This window comes from Columba livia, chromosome 7, assembly GCF_036013475.1.
Source record: "Columba livia isolate bColLiv1 breed racing homer chromosome 7, bColLiv1.pat.W.v2, whole genome shotgun sequence".
NCBI lineage: Eukaryota > Metazoa > Chordata > Aves > Columbiformes > Columbidae > Columba > Columba livia.
This window is the reverse complement of record NC_088608.1, coordinates 3928181-3943635: the sequence shown is the minus strand read 5'-3', so window position 1 is coordinate 3943635 and position 15455 is coordinate 3928181. Positions and strand designations below refer to the sequence as shown.

Genomic DNA, 15455 nt, shown 5'->3' with positions numbered 1-15455 from the left:
AAATCACGGCTCTGAAGCATCATGAAATAGTCACATGTAACAAATGGCAAAGTCCATCTACTCTCTAGTGCTGTGGGCTCCTTGCGTTGAAAGAAAGAACACATTCTCTGACAGGACAGAGCTGTTTCTTTTTTTTCCCCCCAACTTTTTCCGTAATATGTGCCTTATTTTAAAGGAAAACTGTCTCGCTGAGCTAATCTCCCATTCACGGTCATGTGGACCATCCACAACTTTCTGGTAATGAAATCTGTGCTTTGCAAAAACTATGGCCATTATCTCCATGGAAAAGTTCTGATAGGAAAATAATATTATTTTAACTTTCTTTATTATGATTTAGCAGCTGGAAACAAGGAAAATGTCCAGGACTACTGTGCTACTCATCTCTCTGCAAACTATCAGCGACAACTCCACAGGCAAAGCCGGGGATGAACTGTTTTATGTAATAAATGTTTGGATACATTTTCAAGTAAGGTGAGAAAATAGTGCAGGCTGTGTTAGCTGATGTCCTGCTCTTTGGAAATGTTTCTGTTGTTTAAATAAGTAGAGTTAAAAAAAACCCAAAACGTTAATTACATTCCAGGTGACCTGGCAGGTTTTTTATTGGCATGTGGCACTCTTGTAGATGAATGAGGAAATGAAAATATCTTTATATACTAACTTAATTCTAGTGAGCTAAATAGCCACAGAGCAATTCGCTAATGTTGGGAGATTTCATTTTTACGGTGTCTGAATGTCTTGGAATAAACTTTCTAGAAAATAAAGGCATTTGCCTAGTATAACGGAATATCAAGGAAAATAGTTTATACATTTTTAACTAGAGTAACTTCAGAATTTGGGTCTCTGGGGAAGATATTGATCCTTGTATAGATCTGCAAAACATTTGTAAATTGGGTGGTGGGGAAAGAGTGTTTCACTAAGCTGGAAAATTTTCTTTAGAACATGCCTTTTTCATCGAAATTTTTAGTCAGGAAGAGTTAAAACATTTCCCTTGGATAGCTTTACAAGACTTCAATTTTACAATTTTGGTTTTGTATTTATTTTAAATGATATATTAGACTAACTTTATTACAACTTCGTTCATAGCAGTGCTTTTGATGTTTCCCAATCAACATTTTTCTGGAATATCTTCCCCATGAGAAATTTTGACTTTTAGTTCCTATCCATTATAGAAAACACTCTTTTCTCACCAGGCTTTGTATTTAATGTATTATCTAAATTTAGTATCAAGGTGGTGGGTGCAGGCAGGAGCAGGCAGCAGTGGGTGAGTATCTGTGCTGCCTTCCCTATGAGCTCTAAGTCTTGTCTATGTAAAAACAGGGTTATTATTTGCACCTTAACCTTCTTTGGGAAGCATGATGACGGTGATGGTTTAGGAATATCTACCTTAAAGGCTTGCCTCTGGGTCTTGTTGCTCAAACGATTGGTTTTCTGCTGATCTATGGTTCTGGCTCAGCTCACCTTGTACACAGAAATCCAGAATTTGGGAGAGGAAAATGGGACCCGTAAGAAGGGGGCAGCAGGTTGTTAAACTCATCCCAGCTGTCTCGTTGATCCAGTCCTCCATTATGTGAGCCAATGGATAAGGTGCATCCTCTTTAAGAAATGTCAAGTGGCAGTTTCTTAAAAATAGTTATAAGAAGATAATTGATTTCTTATGAAGGAACAAATGGGTTTTCCCCTCCAAATTCCCATTTTTTTGGACTTCAGGCATACAGGCTCTCTGTTGTGCCTGAGTGGGAGAGTCAGAGCTCCAGGAAAATGGATGAAGTCTCCTGCTTCCTTTGTGTATGGCAGCAAGATCATCAGAGTGGCCAAAAGCATCCAGTTGCCTAACCCTGCGGAGCCTGCATTTGGAGATCCTTTTAAGTTACTCTAGAGCTTAGCATGTCTCCAGTTTGGCTCCCTGGTATCCTGCGGGCACTTCTCCCGCCCCAGCAGCACATCTTCTGCAGGTGCTGTGCTATTCCTCCCAGGCAGCCTGCCTGGAAGAAGCTGTTCACGCGACTCCGTGGGAGTTACTGCGACGTCTGTGGATGTGTACAAGCTTTGAGAAAAAGAATTATTCAGAATAGCTCCGCCTTACTCCTATTCCCTAGAAACACAGCTTTGACAAGGCTTACTTTGAGTTTCAGCAAGGCGCTGAGGGTATGAAAGCGTATTGCAGAGTGAGCTCCTGTCATCAAACACAGCAAGCTAGTACCAAAAATTGTTTAAGCGAGGTAGTGCGGTGCTGAACTAAAGTGGTCTGGAATACAATAAAAGGTGAATCTTCTTTCAGAATTAGAGCTTTATTTTTTTTTCTTCCCCCTGGACAGACTTTGAGGACTGCTGTATTTATTCTTGTATTTCTTCCCAGTCATTTTGGATGTGACTGAAGCTGGCTGTTCTTAGAGTTGGCCTCCAGCTGAATGAGAGGGTTTTGCTCCAGCCTCTGCCTGACCTTGGGTTACAGGCACTTCAGAAAGCAAAAGCAGAACTGTGCAAATAACCTGTTTTATGTCTAAGTTGTACTGGCTCCATGAATACAACTTGGGATGGGTTTCCATCGGGTAGGCTGGTTTGCAGCCCCGCTCGTTCTGGAAGAGAGTGTGGGACTGCTTTGAGAAAAAACAAATTTACTTAAAAAATAATTGCTGTTATATCCCTTCCCAGAGTGGAGGAGAAAGTTGGAGGGGGAAGGATGGGGGTAGACATGCAGGAGGCAGCAAAATGCATTATGCATCTGTTTTTTAGTCATATATCCAAGTCATTTCAAACCATATTTATTCGCTGGGATGTTTGTGTTCATGTTGAAAGTGGGATAGCAGAGTATATAAGGATATATAATATTAGTGAAGAAGAAAATGACTGCTATAGTACTCTCTACTCTCAGTTCCTTCTCCACTAATGCCCTTACACCTTTCTTTTTCAGGCTTTTTGTAGCATCCTAAACAGAAGGATATTGAAGGGAGCTGATTCTGCTTTGATCCTTATGCTTGTTGTCAAAGCGCTTGGGATTGAAGAGACTGTTGGCTACAATTGACTGTGACAATTAGGAGATGATCAGAGCCCTAGAGTGGAGCACTTAAAGGGTAATTTACATGTCAGTTTGTCGAATAAAAAAAAGATATTCAGCTAAGATTTTTTTTCCCCCCTTAGAGCCTTGTAAACTGCAATTTGTGCTCTAGTAAGAAAAACCTGGCAGAGGAGTTAGGATAGCCATTTCCATTTGAAAAGAGGCAATCATAAGGCCACTGCTGAGCCTATTGTCCACTAAAAATGCTGATTTGCAGTCAGGGAGTGAAAGAGTGGAGCCATCACTAAATAGAACCTCGTGCAAGGTAACTCCCCCTTGGTGGCTTTCTAATGTTGGCTGAAGGTTTTATATACCTTAAATCCTGCATTTACTATCATTATAACATTGTTACTGATCATGAATGTCCTTTATCATAACAAAAAAAATGAAGGTATTGAGGGGGAGGTGGGTGGAACAGGAGCTACCAGGCAGTTGATAGGCTCACGCCAGCTATCTATTGTATCACATCTTTCTTATTCTCCTGCCTTTTGTATGCCATCACAATTTTCTTCTTGTCCCCCTTTGCACTTTGCCATTCAGGCACCTTCCATAACAGTTTTCTCATAGGTTTTCCATACCTATTTATACTTCATTTTTAGACATACTCCCAGTAGATTTTTAGCATTTTTCGCATTTAACCCTCTGGGAAAGGAAAAGAGAGAGGGAGGTGACAGTAACTGTTCAGTTCAGAGTTTGCCTTTCTGTAAGTGTGGTGTGATTAGGCTGTAATAAAGACTGTATGCACACAGGTCTGAGAGAGGACTGAAGTCAAGACAGCTGATTATTAAATAAACTTATTTGTGATCAGTCTTTTTTATGTGATAACTGATGAACCTAGAGTTGCTTTGACTGTAGAGTTACATGAACTTATAAAAATATCAAAAAACAACACCTCCCTCACTATTCTGGTTGGTGTGAGCTGTAGCATATGTGATATTCCTAACAGTTTAAGAAAGGTATATTAGTAGATACATATGAGGCTACAGTGTGTGTATATATGCAAATAAGTGTATTTTGAGGTTGCACCATAGGTTTTTCTTCCAGAGATGGCATTGACTCTTTTTACTCTCATGTCCCCAGAAGAATAAATGGTCATGTATTCCAGCTGGGGAACCGGAATTAAAGACTTTGCTTTGTCAGGATTACGAGCACCAAGCCTTTGCTGCCCAGATGTGCATTGCCATAAAAACCCTGGGGCTACATTTCTAGGGAAGTTTTGTGTCTTTCAAGAAAAGCCAAGCGTGCACACAACGGTTCTGATTCTGATTCTGATCCTGGTGGCAGACCCTGGTCAAACACCACTGATTTGAACAGATTTTGGATTTCTGTCAGTACCAGTGGGATAAGAATCAGGCCTTGTGTGTCCATAAGGTCGCCAAAATGCCCTTTTATTGTTTCTATATATGCCCTATGTCCTTGGGTTTTTGGTACATTGAACACCAGGCAATGAACTTTCTATTTCAAAAATTGTACTAGAAACATGTTTTAACATGGTGAAGAAGTACTTCAAAATATTTCTAATCTGTGCAACATTCCTCTTCATTGTAAGGTTCAATTAAAAGAAAATCTTTTAATATATGGATATTATTTAGGAGAATTGTTATATTGTCAGTTTCTCCAGGAAGCTATAGAAGTGAGATGATGGCTTTTGCCATATCTTGCTGTTGTACAAAACTTTTTGAGCACCCCAATATTTGTATGTGTCTGTCTCTGTATCCATAGTAAGGAACAAAAAGGAATAAATAAAATAAGATACGAAGAGTAAACAGTATAATGACAGGGTTGGTCTGGAATGCCTTTGGCTTCATATGTGCCTGCAGAACTGAGACTGTGGTAAATCTGAATTCACAAAAAACCAGGCATAACAGGAGGTCCTTGTCTCTCAGGTAATGGCTAAAAGACGAGCAGATGAGCCATTGTAATATTGATTTAAGCATTTTGTTCCAGCCAGTCACCATTAACTTTGATTTGTTTTTACTTTCTTCGTACAGGTTTGCATTTCAAGGACTCTCAGAGAACTAATTGTGCCAAATTCTAGTAACTGCACATTCTCTTGCTGGAAAGGTAATGGATGAATGAATGAATGATTTTTGGGCTTTCCCTATACTTTAGAATTAACTTATTTTTTTTTTTTTAAATGAGCAGGAAGAAGCAAGTTTTACTCAGTAGCAATGCATTTTGAAAAGCCTTCATTTTTGGGGTGTAGGTTTATAAAAATAGTCTTCCTTAAGACTCTCGGAATGTAAAATTGATTAGAATTTAACTGAAAAGCGCTTTTTAAATGAGTTATCAAATCTCCTGTTCATGTTACTAAATATATATTTTAAAATAAATTAAAGTACATATTAATCGTAATGCCAGAAAGCATTTTGCAATGTCCCTAGAACTGCCTTTCTTGCTTAAAAATAGAGAGCAAAAGTCAGCATATTTACAGTAAAAATATACTTCCTTATGTAGCCCCCGCTTATGCAGGTTTAGATTTAGTTTAGATTTAAGTTCAGGAGAATAAACCATACCACTGTAGCTGCTTTTTATACACTAGAAATTATATTCACAGTAAGGCATTATACAACTTGACTTCTATAGGTTTGAAATAGTTAAAGATCATGACAAATTATGCGTAGTGAAATACTATGACCCCATTCAGTACCTATCTCTATCTTCACAATCAGCCTGAAATATATCCCTTTATTGCTTTGTGAATTAATAATACGGTGTTGGGCAACTACAGATGACTTCTTGTTAATTAGAATTAGAATTTCAGATGCGTGCTATGATGCATCAGAACTTTGTCTATTTTCTGCTAATAGGACACACCGAGTGAATAGCAAAATGTTTTTCAAGAGCAGGAAGGGAAAATGATCTCCTGATCTAAATAAGATGTTGTGTTGAGGAAAGGCACCTAACTTCTTAATGTCTGTCTTTCAGTTAAATCTTTCAAAATTGTGGCACTTCTCAAAATTGTATGTTTGAGCAAGTGTTGAACTAGAGAGCTGTGATTTGAAAAAGTCATCTGGTCTCTGTGGTGATAGAGAACATACTGAGTATATGGCTTATAGTTACATAAATTTGTAGTCTTTACTAATTGGTCTTTTTACTTAGATTAAATCTTCAAGTGACAAAAATAAATATAGCTCCACCATTAACTATGTGTCAGCTGAAATCTGCTCCACAAAATGTATTTTATCTGATAAATAGCAGAGATGGTAAGAATTACCCTTTGTATGGATTTCCAATAGTAAAATGGCTCTAGAGGACCACACTACTCGAGGTGTCTCATCTTAAATTAATTTCAAAATTTACTAGGTGTTCCCCTGCATCTCCTGCCTCACACATAGTTATGAAAAACCTTGCCCTAGGTGTAGTATTGGTGGTGTATTTTGGGTTTCACTGTACTCCACATAATTTTAAAACTAAAACTGAGAAGTGAACCTTTACTAATCTTTCCTTTTTATTTCAAACTGGGCCATACTGGAGAGTTTGGATTAAAAGCATAGTCTATTCCAACAAAGTTCTAAAAACAGGGGCAAAAACCAAACGTAAATGAATGTCCTGATGCAGATTATTTTTCAAGATTCCCTCCCAAAATGAAGAGCTTTGGTCAAATATCCTGCCCGTGTAAATGGAGTTTGTTGTATTGGAGCTAACAGAGGTGAGCTCATTTCTGCCCACTGAGCATGTAGGCCTAAGTTTTGCTTTTCAAAGGCAAATCCCAGCTAAAGATGAATCTTGACCTTTGTAAGATTTTGCTTTCCTATATGAAAGTGCCTTTGGAATAAATTCAGTGAGTTTGCTCTAATTTCAAATAATCTTCTAAACTCAAAGGGCTGTGCCACGGTCATGCATGTCCAGTAGAGTCCTTGGACACTCTGCATGGGTAAGGACAGACCTCACCACTGAGTCTGTTACGACTAATAGAATCATAGATAGTTTGGGTTGGAAAGGACCTCAAAGGGATACTGATAGAACCAGGTCATTCCCATGGCTGCTGAGGGGCTGCCAGGTGTGTTTAGCGCACATCAACTCGTGTCAGCACTGGCAGGGGTGGCCCATTTGGATGTAACAAGGCAAAGTTCCCTTTCATCTGCGATGACTGGAGTGGAGCTGCTGCTTCACTGCAGTGATGGCGACAACAAAGTCAGGCTGAAAGAGGAAGAAGCATTTGTGTTTGCCTTCAGAGTGCTGAGGTCCTGATTAAAAAGAAGCGTAAGAAATATTGGGCAAAACAGAGATCTGCACATACATATTAATTCATTTTTTATATTACTCAGGTTTTAACAGTTAGCAATGGTGATGAGATGAATATTAAACTGCACTGTTGAAGTGGCTTTTAGGCTAAAGACAATACAGACACAAAACTAATTCTGACAAAGTGGTGAGGCACCTCAGTTGTGCTCAGTACCACCAGGATATATAATCCAGAGGTTTTAATACCTCCTCAGCCCAGAGCACGAGAGTTTGCACATCTCTCATCCGTATGGTCTGTTTTCTTTAGTGTACAAGGTACAGGCCAGGCAGTAAAGAAGGATCCTTCTCATCCAAAGAAGGATGGAACACAGCTATCATATTACTCTGAGCAGGGAGGTATCTGGTTCAAAAGCTTCGTGAGTGAAGGTGATAGTGTTCTTCTACATGTTCTATGTTACCACAGTTTGTATGTTTTCCTATCATGACCGAGGTAACCTTAGTATCCACCCCTTCAAGTCTCACTCCATGGGGTTAATGCTGGCTCTGTGAGACTGGAAGAGTCACCTGTGTTACCTTCCACTCAGGGTCTCACTTAGGTAACATCTGTGGCATTACACTGATTTCTATTAGCTGGAAATCATGTTAATTTTATAACGTGTGGACTAGCTGTTCCTTTACTGAGTAAAAGAAAAGATGGGAAATGAAAGGGCTTCCAAAGCACAACTACATTTACTCTTGGCTATCAAAAGGAAATGAAATTTGGCATTCTTATCTGAAAAAGAAACAGGAATGCCTTACAGAAACAATTCAGAATTCCAGTTTTCTTTTCCTGAAGATGGGTCCTGTGATTTTATGACCCAGGTGGTACTTCATAAGAATAATTTCATAAGAAAAAAGCTTTATTATGGAGCATACATACATGGATATTTAACACATTCCTCCTTTTGCTGTGGAAAGCTGCACTCACAGTGCCTATAGTAAACAGGGCCTTAATCATGACTGCTGAAAAATAATTTACCTTGACCAGCACTTTGGTTTTGTTGTATGTACAAGTAACAGATTACAGTGTGAACTTGGAAATAAAGCAGAAGACAGACTTTTTTTTTTTTTTTGTAAAAAGTGTACTTATTAAGCCATAGTCCCCAGTTATGTATCTGGTTGTAACTCTATTCAAGTGACATTGCACTGCATGGAGAGGGACCTGCACCTGAGGTCCAGGCTCTTTGGTATCATTTCAGGGCATCAAACGGGACAACGTGGTGCAAAGGGGCCCCAATGTAAATGTGAATCAGATCTTTCTCCAGAAGCATGCAAAGAGAAAATTGCTAAAAGTTAACACTTTGAACATCTTATGTTACTAAATATACACATAAATATCTCATGAAGCCTGTAGCTTGACTTCATTTTGATAATTCTACTTTCATTTGATCCATGACCAGGCTCTAGAATCACCAAAGCAAAACCATGGGCTTCTGAATAGACATGTACCAGAAAAAGTGCCAAGAACCCCCAGATTCAGGTACTGTCAGTAAAAATCCAACTTCTGGGTCCCTTTGTGGGCCTTGTTCAATAGATGCTGACCCCATGTACTGGGATGGAAGCTGGATGTTAACCCCACGCTGTTGTAAAACCCAAGCATGTGAGAAGAGAACTGAAGTCTTGAGTTTGTGGCGTTTTAAATAAGTCTGAGGCTGATGAGAAAATTAGTTTTGACATTCTGAATTCATGCTGAAAAGTGTAAAGGAAAATGGGATGATTATTATTAATAATCAGTAGCAGAAGTCAAATGTCTGAAGGACTATTTGAACTATAACGATACCCTCTTAAAAGTTTGAAATTAACTCTTCATACAAGTTTAAAACTTGGGATATTACTTCATGTGCATTTCTTTAATGTCTGATTAGCAGAAAGTGTAGGACAGATGTTTTTTCCCTTTCCTCACAGATAGCTAACTTTTGCCTCTTCCTTCAAAATGTAAAATATGCATCACATTTTGGAAAGCATTCACAAAAGATTACTTCATACTGTGAACTGGAGCTGCCTTCCAGAGGGATACATTATAGTCTGGTCAGATGCAATTGCCTGCAACTGCTATTGCCTTTTTAAAAAAGTTTTGCTGTCTCGATAAACTTTCATTAACAACTCAGCGTAGCTTTGGATATGTTATTTATAAGCCAGGAATTTCTCCTTTAAGGTTATGTAGAGCCAGATAGTGAAATCATGTCAAAACTGTAATTTTTCCATTGGAGATGACGAAAGTGCATTTGCTTACATTTATTTCCTATTCCATCCCAGCGACATTCCAACTATAATTTTAATTCTTCTGCAAAGAAAATATTTTGACAACAAAGAAAGACATTAATGGTGATTGGAACTTGCTTTTTTTTCTCCTTTTCATCTCTCGATTTTTTTTCCTTTTTTTTTTTTTTTTTTAAACCACTGTGTCTTTTTTCCCCCAATATTTGTTAAAAAGTCCTTTTCTCAAGTGAGTGATGAGCAAAACGAACCCATCGGCAGGGAAACGGTGCAGCCCCCTCCCAGGTGGGAACAGACACTCACTTGTATTCTCTTCCTTTGCCACCATTTTGTTACAGCCCTGAAAAGCAGCAAATGGTGGTTATTGTTTCTTTGCAGGGTATGGTTTTGTACTGGATCCATGTGCAAAGTGTAAACATGTCATCAGTCCTCATTTGCTATATCCAAAAACATTCCCCATGTCCATATTTGATTTTCAAGTGCATCTGTGCACTGATTGAAACCCTCCCAACATGCTGCTACACAAATGCAAACCCACACATTGCTGATTTTGAATCAAATGCTCTTATGCTTCCACACTTCCATTTCAAAGTTTGTCTCAGAGTTGCAGTATGTGCCCTTTTAACACATTTTTTTTCCCTCTCACAAAGAGATCCCTGTGTTCATCGCAGGAGCCCAGTGCAGTCTTTCCATTTTGTTCTTATTTATTCCTTGGAGCCTGCTTTTATTTTCACAGCTTATTTATCCTTTGTTTACAGCCCACATGTGCTTTTAAGCAACAAAACCAATATTTAAACAAAGGAAGTAAAATGCTGAGTTATAATATAGGAATTTGCTATAGATAGAAAGTTGGATTGCAAATAGCAATGCATTTTACTGTTAATGTAGTACTTCAAAAAGGAGAGAGAAAAAGCTTATTGAGTTGCAAATTTTCCGAAAAAGAAGAATCTCTTATGAAGTGTATGATGGAACATTTTCCTTTCAATACCCATCAAACTCTTAGCCCAAAAAAGAGCGGGGGGTGGTGGGGGGAAATCCAAAACGTGAGTGCAAAGATGTCATTTTAAAGCAAATTGTGTTGCACCTAATTATTTTTTCCATCCCTCCCGACGTACCAGAGTTACCTTAACTGCAAAGCTCTGTAGTACCCTTTGCCTGTCATTTTTAATCAGGTTGTTTTAGGTAATTTTTGTTATGCCCCTCATTACTGAATTGTTTATCAATAGGTGCACCAAGTGTCACTAGCTTTTCTCATCAAGCCAGGTCTGACAAAGAGCTGCAGTGCATGGGAAAGAGGCAGCTAGGTGAAACTAATGCCATAGATGTTTGATTCATTAGGAGCTTATTGTTAACGGGGATGTCTGATTGTAAAGGCTCAGTCAAGCAAAAGAGTGCAGAGTAATCAGTCGGATTTATAGTTTGCAGGGCTCAAAAAAAAAAAAAAAAAAGAAAAAGAAAAAAAAAAGAGAAAAAAAAATCAACATAAACCTTTGGATATAGCAGAAACAGAAAAATCCCCTTTGGGCAGCCCTAACCTGAGACCAGCCAAATAAGGTCATGCTACATGAAGGTTGCCTGTTAGGTGATGGAAGATATAGGAGGATTAGAGCCATATGGCATGGCCTATCATACCTTCTGACTTAAGATAACAAAGCCAAGCTTTGTGCTTAGCTGTTTTTGACTGACATCATCAATTTTATTTTATGTTGGTCACCTCCGGTAACAGGAAAAAATGGCCTAGGGTTGATAACACATGCCTGTTTTTTTAGTATTAAGATGCCTTACAGCCAGTTTTGCGCTATAAAAAATTTCAAAGAATTAGGAGCTTGTTCTTCTATCAACCATCCTCCAGCAACTGTCAGCTCCCCCCTCCCTTGTTTTCGGTTTGTACCTTGCAAATGAGAGACAGCCTTATTCAGAACCAGATGTAAGGCTCCTAGAGAATGAGCGTAAGCTGTTGTACTTTAAGCCTAATGGGAAGTTTTATATGCAAGGGCCTTGAACTGATTAGTATAATTCCCTCTTTAATACAGCTGTCCCTCCAGATTAAGGTAAACCAAATGTTGCAATCAGAGATTAGTGTACCTTGCCAGTTATTAACATCCCCGGTTGCTCGGCGAGCACGTCAGACGCTAATGCTGTGTATTTATTTGCCACTTCCACGCTGTAACTTGAACTTCTGCACCTGTCAAAGCATTCCAGGGAAGAGAGGGGCATTATTGGGAAGGAAAAGTTTTATACCTGTTACACCTGTTTGGTTTTGTCACCGCCTGAGATTTTCTTTTTTTCCTGCCAAGATTGCCAGGTGGTTTAATCCATTCCTCTGCCGGTTTTATGAAGAAAGACTTTGTCTGCTAAACTGCATTTGTTGCTCTCATCTGCTTTCCCTTATTGAGTATGTGATACTCACCTAAACTTGCTTTGTGTTTTTATTATTTTTTAATATTTTTTTTTGATTCCCCCTGCTTTTTCCAGGGCTCTCCGGCTGCTCTTCGTGTGCCGGGGATGCGGCCCCGGGCGAGCAGAGGCAGCACCCGCTCCCGCTGTGCTCGCATCAGCCACCGGTGCCTCTCGCCCAAGGTGGGTCACGCAGTTGTCTTCTTGCATTTGGCAGGATATCCTGTCCACCAGGGACACAGATGTCAAGGGGGACAATGTCCGGGTTATCGAGGGAAGATCTTTGCCTCCCCCCCACCTGAACAGATTTTTGAGATAAATGTATACCATAAACAGACTTAAAAAAAGCTGGGGGTTGGGTTGGGAGAATGTCCTGTGCGACTTGTAGGAAATAGATAAAGTTAGGCCATGCTAAAGAATTGCTCCTCGAGTGCGTTTAATTACTTAGAAGACTGTTTATTTACCTGTAAACACAGGAGTCCCGGAGAAAAAGAAAAGAGATACACAACACATAGAGGAAGGTGCTGCTAACTGGGGTTTATTTATTTTACACTGACAATTATTTTAGCATGAAGTTTGAAAATAAGTAGCACAAGGAACACATTTGCCTGTTCTAGCTAAAAATAATAATTAAAAAAAGCCCCAACCCCTGCTTTTAAATAACCCCCCAAAAACCCACCCAAGCACTGTGCTGTTTAACAGAGTGACTGCAGGGCTGAATGAATATCAGCTGTAGTTGCTGCAATATTGTTGCTTCCTAGCAAAGACCATGCTAAGACATTTTTAAAAATTGAATGGATTCCTTATTAAATAGATAATTGACATAAGGTCAAAAAGGGCCATTTTAGCAGACTCCCCCTAATAATAAAGTTTACCGCCGGCTGCACACTGCCTGCACGTTATGGCTTAATTGCAGATTTTTTGAAAAGACAAAATATGTTCATATCTGAGGAATTATGTCTTGCAGCCTACTAAATATGCTAATGCAATACTAAGCGGGGATAAAGTTCTTGCCATACCACCCAACAGTTGCGTGGGACACGCTGCCAAGTTATTGTTAATTGTAAAGCGCAAAGCAGGCTTTTGCAATCCATCTTAATTGTCATACTTACTCCAGGTTTGGCGATAAGGCTTAGATGGGCTGTTTTAAAGTGACAACGTTGACAAGGGGAAAGGGTGTGGGCTCGGGCTTGTGGTTCTGGAGGGGTTACGCGCTCTGACCTGCCGTAGGTTGATATGGACAGTCTGCAAGGGGATTTGAGTTGTCATGGGGTCCCCAGGCAGTTGAATAGAGTGACTGTCTGTCCTGCTTTTTCCTGTTAGGATCCTGACACGTGGAGCATTGATGAACTCAGCATAACGTTGAATAGGAGCTTTTTGGCAGCTGAGACACAAGGGCTAAGCTGCAGGTCAGAGATAACACTAGTGCAGATCTCCTCATGCACACAGTTAGTAGCATGCTTTCTTCCCTCCTGAGTGCAGGAAATAGCTCATGTTAAATACGTTCACTTTTCAGTTTTCCTTTCTTCTAAAACGCAGCTTGACAGATTGGGCTTTTCAGCCTCCCCCCCTTATTTTTTTTTATATTTTCTTTTTTCCACCACCTCTGCTTTCTACCTCAGAAATACTCTTCAGGAAGCAGGAGTTAATCTTGGTGAGGAAACGATAAGGTGATACTTGATTTTTTCAGGGGAAAGCAGAAGGATATGACTGCCCGGTAACTGCACAGAAATTTGCTGGGGACGCCTTTTTTTAGGGCTTCCCTTTGCTTTTTCCTTTCTCCTCCTTAGAGCAGAGGGTGGCAGGTCTGGTTGGAGGTAGGAACAAGGGGTTTAAATAGCATCGGGGGCAGGAAGGAAGTGCTGGGAAGGTACATCCATAAAAGCTGCTTCCCCACGTTTCTCTATCAGCTCCCTGGATCAGGTGAATCAGGTCGTTCCTTTCCCAACTTTGATGCATCCTGGCTGGCACAGAAACATGTCTTTGAAGTTGTTTTATATTCGGCCAAGTTTTTTACGTGGTTCCAAAAGAAAGAGGGCGAGCATTGTCTCCACTAAATGATGTCAAGCCGGCATCCTGTGTACCGAGACAATGTGGAAGCCTCTATCTGCTCTTGGCATTGCTTGTCTTAGATGTTTGATGTGTTTATGTCAGGGAGGCTTGAACTTGACAGGGATTTGGGGAGGGGGATCTCTCTTCAACAACCTGTGTGTATGCACATGTGTGTGCTTGTCGGGTGGCAGCAGGCCTGACATGGCCCGACTCGTGTCACTAAGTGTGAGCTCAATGTCACGTGGAGCCAGGAAACCTTCCCACCGTGGGTCAAAATGTGCACATTTCAGCTGGGTTTTGAGTCTGAGGAGGACCTTTCTGTGGGAAGGGGCTCGGTGGTGATGGGGAGCCCTAGTCCCAGCAAGGTGGTACTCAGCAGGAGCAGAGCAGAGCCAGGATGAGACCCTATTGTGCAGTCCTCTCCACATTAGCGGATTCCTGTGCCTGTGTTTAGACTTTCAACCACTTAATTGGGCCTCTGCAGTGAAGGGTTTGCAGCCAAGGGGCCAAGGCTATTGTTTATTCCTGTGGCTATCATCGAGAACCACGCAGACAGGGAGAAGGACAGACATAAATATCGCCTTTGTTACACTGTGGATGCTCCTTTTGCTATCCTGAGCGATTTCATACTCCCTCTTGAGTGACTTCAGCAGCTTTTCCAACAGATACACTCTTTCGCTTTCTTGAAAAGGAGGAAAGCGGCTAGAAAAAGGATGGCAGAACCCATTTGTATTACATGGCCTGATGCTCACCGGGTGTTGCTGTTCCCTGTTTTCTTCTTTCTGTCTGAGCGGAGGGGCTGTGGCTGCAGTCGGCGTCACTTGGAGCTCGGGGAATGCTTCCCAGCTGCTGCGGCAGGGCTGGAAGTTTTTCCTTGGAAAGCGGCGCTGGGAGCTCTGTGTATTTTCTTTGCTAAGTCGTGAATTCATTATGAAATTTATACGACGAGATCTATGACTCTGCTAATATTTCCACAGCGCAGTTTGGCCTTTTCATTCCAGAGAGGGTTGGACAGGAGCTGAGAAGATCTGGCTTTTGTTTTCAACTCTTCTACAACTTCCTGTATGACCTTGGGCAAGTTGCTTAATCAAGCTGTCTGGAGCTTTCCTTTGTAGTAACGTTACTTGCAAATATTAGAAGAGTTGTGAATATGCATGGTCGATTTGGTAGGTGGTGTTCAGGTACTAATTTGATACCTTACTGAAGAAAGCAGCCCTGTAAAATAAGAAAAATGAAGTCTCGGTATCTCACCTAGGCTTCAAATATAGGATTCAAAGAAACGCTGACAGCGGCAAGACCCTGGCTGATCTGAATCGGGTTTCGCCGCACGTAGTGCCAACTTGAGGCAAGAATTTTGCTATCTATTAAGTGAAATAAATTGTGGAAAGTTATCTAAACAGTCGTCAGAGAGCACGCGTAGCAAGAACGTATTAGAAATCTGATGGCAGGACCTGAAAATGAGGACAGAGAGGCACCAGAAATGTAGTCGTGATGTGGTAGGATTACG

General features: G+C 40.4%; 1 long non-coding RNA gene across 1 annotated transcript in view; it reads left to right on the top strand.

Annotated features, from left to right (window-relative positions):
• The window catches only part of LOC110360151 (uncharacterized), a 52877-nt gene that overhangs the window by 10984 nt on the left and 26438 nt on the right, over positions 1-15455 (top strand). The window contains exons 3-7 of the long non-coding RNA XR_010473956.1: positions 338-471; positions 2912-3071; positions 5047-5119; positions 8683-8762; positions 11975-12079. This is a non-coding gene — a long non-coding RNA (uncharacterized LOC110360151). The remainder of the gene's footprint in view (positions 1-337; positions 472-2911; positions 3072-5046; positions 5120-8682; positions 8763-11974; positions 12080-15455) is intronic.